We start from the raw sequence: 4,675 nt of genomic DNA on the forward strand, positions 1-4,675 counted from the left end.
ATTTTATAATCTGATACATCCCTACCTTTAAGATTCTCTGTTCTGAGTTTAAATTAATATTAAACTTACAGAATTACTTTTTGTTTATAGGAATTATAACAAAATCTTTTTCAAATATATCGATGTCCTTCGTCTGTATTCTTGCGTGCCGCTTGACGACAAGTGTCATTGACATGGTATTTTGAGCATATGAACATATAAACTAGTTTTAACGTTTGTAAAAAAACAAACTGAACACATGCGTTCTATGTTGATCAAATTCTGATAATACCTCTAAGGACAAATACTTTAAATAAAAATCTATAATTACATCGTTCAAGAAATTGTCTTCTGGGAGACATACGTAAATATTGATGGCTATTCCTCCTTTTGTAGGAAGTGCTGGATATATAACTATTCCATAAAAAAGAAATAGTTTTCATACAACAAACATTCAATAATCACATTCATCACAAATTTATAATAATGCACAAAGAATTGAAATAATATTAGGTTAGATAGATAAGATTGTAAAATTTTGTCCGATATATCAAATATCAAATTCTATATAAAAGATAAAAGTTGATTATTAATAAGATTCTCACGTTTGTGTATCATCATTTCCTACATCGATAACATTTGTTAAGTTTTGATTTGGTTTTTCTGTATAGTAATAAATAACTGTAACGAATTCTGTGAAAATACATAAAAATATGTATACATAAAAATATTATATTAAAAAAATATATGTTATATTATATACAAGGTATCCCAAGAATTTTTTCAAAATTTTTTAATACTGTATTTTCTTATGTTGGTAAAAATAAGAAAATGTAGTAAAAAGTCGATAAAAAATTTTCCGAACACTTATTTGGTAATAGTGTAATATATTTATGCACGAGATCTAAATAAATAATAAAAATATAAAGTATTAATGAAGTATAATGAAGAAGACCTAATTGAGACCGAAATGTTTATACTTATTATTTAGACACCAACAGAATAAAATATTATCTCGCTACCACAAGAACTTGCGTTCTTGTTTATTTGATTAATTTAAAGTATTAATCATTCGGATTTGCTATTAAGAGGCTCCTAAAGCCGTCTGTATTACTAACTAAACTATGTAACTTTTGTATAACATTAACATTTTCCCTCTTTCACAGATTTGAAAATTCTTTTCCAAGATTAAAATATAAGCATTAATAAAAATATCTATAAGGTGGAATTTATGCCAAAAACAACAAAAATTTCGAAATTGAGATTTTTCTCCATTTCTTAGTCCAATTTAGTACTCTAAATGAGCTGTCACATTGAGACATTTACTTTATATAAAAGCTGTGCAATCTGTACCTATGAAATAAATAGTCCACAGATTATAATAGTTTGCACAAAGAAACAACATGGAGATTTTAGAATTGGATTTAGATGTCTAATTAAAACGTTACTGTTATATGTATTTATGTGTATGGATGTGAGATATTGATGTAATAGTATGTAGTGATGTGTCAATGACATAAATTATCTGCGTGTAAATCCTACTTATACTATATAACTATACTCTGTTCAATGAGAGAATGATGTCGGTTTGTACATAGGAGGCAGTGTACGCTGTACAATGTTATGAAGATCTGCGCAAAACAGACGAGTTTTCGTCTGATCTGAGGTCATTCTCTCGTTGAGTACAATCATCATTAGGATCCCCTTAAAAATCTATATATTTTTTGTATATATATTATATATACAGGGTGTTAGTTAATGTTGCCATACTCAACTGAACGATTCTTTATTTCAAGTAAAAAAGTCCATATAAACATGTGTCCTAAACGGTTTAGTTTTCGAAATAAAAAAGTTTCGAAATAAAAAAGTTCCAAAATAAGAATCCATCGACAAAAAGCTAGTCTTTGTGGAAAATCGCATAGTAAAAGTCTCTGTACACGTTGTATGTGATAAGGATATAACTGTTGGTCTTTCAAAATTCTCCAGATGATACAATTACTCACATTTAATGTCCTAGCTATTTTCCTTGTGTACCTTTCTGAATATGCTTCGATTTCGTTAAGAAAAGTTTGCTCTAGTACTGGTGTTCTAACAATCATAGATCTCTTACGAAAAGATCTTTCCAAGATCGACAGTATTTCTTACGAAAGAACCCTTTTCTCGAAGATAGCAGTGAATATTCGCAAATGTTTTACAACATGATAAATTGCGTTAGGGATATCTTTCTACATAAATACGCTTTGCCTCACGTGAGTTATCATTTGCAAGACCGTAGGCAAAGTGCATATCTGTCATTTCAAAATTTGTAAATTTAGGCATGATGAAACCGATTTTGATGGACTGAAACAATTTGACCCGAAAGCGTATGTACAAGCCAATGATCCGCAGTAATATCAGTACTGAAGTCTATTTTTGATTTTGTGACTTTGACTTTGACTTTGTCACTTTGTTTACGGTTGTGCGAATGATCACGAAGCAAGGCATATTTGTGCAGGAAGATATCTCTAATTTACCGTTTCGTCAAACATTTGTGAACATTCATTTATATTTCAGAAATTAAGTCATTTAGGATTAAGCCATTTTAGGACACATGTTTATATGAACTTTTTTACTTGAAATAAACTAAAGAATCGCTCTGTTGAGTATGGCAACATACTTAACTAACACCCTGTATATATGTGTGTGTATATATATATATATATATATATATATATATATATATAATATATAAATGTTAAAAATTGTAGATTAAATATTTTTTTAAATAATCATCAAATTACAGAACTATTTAAAATATAGAAAATTCATATATATCATGTAAATACTTTTCCACTAGGGTCATATGGTCCCGTTAGATCTTGCATTCCTAATAATTCATATATAATAGTTCCTGTTCTTGCATAAAGAAGAATATTACTGGCGCATTGCTTTTCCAAAATGAACAAAGAACTTAATTATATCTTCATACTTTACATCAAAAGTAACAAAACTAGAATCTGTAAAATATTCAAATATTTCAGAGTTTATAAATCTTTCCACCCAACATTTCTGTTATATATAAAATTAATCTATCATTTTCTAATGAAGGTACATGAAATCTTACACCATTACGGCAAATTACTACTTTTTCTTGAGGTATATAAGTATATTCTTGAGGTATATTTATAAGAACCTATTCTGACTGTTCGACATTCTAGAGCAATTTGATAGTCCAGTATCTGTTAGAAAGTTTGGATTTTCATACATTTCTAAAATCCAATAAAATTATGTTATTGCATCAACAGCATTCCAGTAAAGACAAACAGTAATATAATACAAATATTATATCAGATCTCTCTGATACTACTCTCTCTGATAATACTCAACAATGTTATGGGGCTCTGCACAATAAAAGGAACAGAGAACAGAGAATAAGAATTTCAACTTATCAGAAATGTATTGTAGAATACAGTTTCTACGGAGCTCCTAAGACTAATTTTATAATGTGCTCTTTGTTTCCTGCTGTTTGTCTCTGTTTGTCTCTTGCCTTTTTGGTCAATAAGACAGAGACAAACAGCAAGAAATAGAAAACAAAAAGCACATTGTATAATAGAATTAGCTTTACTGTTACAAACAACGTTTATGTTATATTTGGTGATTATTTAGACTAGCTGCCTTACCTCTAATTTTAATAAAATTAAATTCATTCACTGAAAACGAAAGAATCTGGCAAAAAAAACACGGCAGTTTACCTCGCGAAGCGAGTTATAATTGTTATAAAGCGTTCGCGAGTTTAGAGGTTAAGGGCCTCTTTCAAACCCCATCGACTTAGGATGCTATTTCATTTGACCGTTTTTTATCATACAACAAATGTATATAGAACAGATAGGCCCTTGGATCTCTCTATTTCATAGCCAATCAAGGCTTGAAAAATTTGTCGTACGACAAAAACGCACAAATGAAATATCACCCTTAAGCGACGTTCAGAAATATCACCGAGTGCCTCAGTGACCTAGTAGTTTCCATTGGAGGGTTTAATCCGGATCAGAATGTAAGAATCAACAATTACAATCGAACATTTCCCCTGTCGTTCGACTGTAACAGAGGAATACTTGACTGTAGTTAGTTGGTTTTTATATTCTGATTCGGATTAAATCCTCGGTGGAAACTAGGCCACTGATGTCAACTATTGAAAAAATTATCCGCTAAATTCTATTTGAAATACTGCCAAAAAAAACCATCAAATATTTATATATGTTTGTAATTATTTTTACGTACGTATTTATATAAGATGAGTGCTAGAAAAGAATGGTACACATATATATATATATATATATATATATATATATATATATATTATATATAGGGTGCATTCAGTACTACACTACTCCCTGAGCGATCAGTGAGCTCTTGCATTTAATTGGCATATTCCAATAGATCCAAAAATATAGACCAAACAGGTGCAAGAGCTCACTAAGCACTCAGTGACTGATTGTAGTACTAAATGTACCCGTAGAGAGAGAGAGAGAGAGAGAGAGAGAGAGAGAGAGAGAGAGAGAGAAAGAGAGAGAGAGAGAGAGAGAGAGAGGAAAGAAAGAGAAAGAGAGACTCATGTAACTTTAAAGCATTTTCACGATTGATCGATTCCGATTAAAGATTAAACATCATTGGATACATTCAGAATGCCAATCGCTTACTGAGCACTGTCACGTCAGCG

At 30.3% G+C, this 4,675-nt stretch overlaps 1 long non-coding RNA gene across 4 annotated transcripts; it reads right to left on the minus strand.

Moving 5' to 3' along the window:
• Positions 1–311: 311 nt before the first annotated feature.
• On the minus strand, positions 312–4,286 carry LOC147907498 (uncharacterized). 4 transcript variants are annotated; one of them, XR_015547086.1, is made up of 4 exons: positions 3,639–4,221; positions 3,083–3,227; positions 2,805–2,975; positions 312–672 (listed from the first exon to the last, which is right to left on the minus strand). It is a non-coding gene; the product is annotated as an uncharacterized LOC147907498 (long non-coding RNA). The 4 variants fall into 4 exon arrangements; XR_015547085.1 differs by lacking the exons at positions 312–672; positions 3,639–4,221 and adding exons at positions 1,237–1,692; positions 4,237–4,286; XR_015547083.1 differs by lacking the exon at positions 312–672 and adding an exon at positions 1,237–1,692 and having other exon boundaries at positions 3,639–4,224.
• Between the last annotated feature and the right edge of the window lie 389 nt (positions 4,287–4,675).

This window comes from Acromyrmex echinatior, chromosome 13, assembly GCF_024713525.1.
Source record: "Acromyrmex echinatior isolate Ae372 chromosome 13, ASM2471352v2, whole genome shotgun sequence".
In the NCBI taxonomy this organism is placed as follows: Eukaryota; Metazoa; Arthropoda; class Insecta; order Hymenoptera; family Formicidae; genus Acromyrmex; species Acromyrmex echinatior.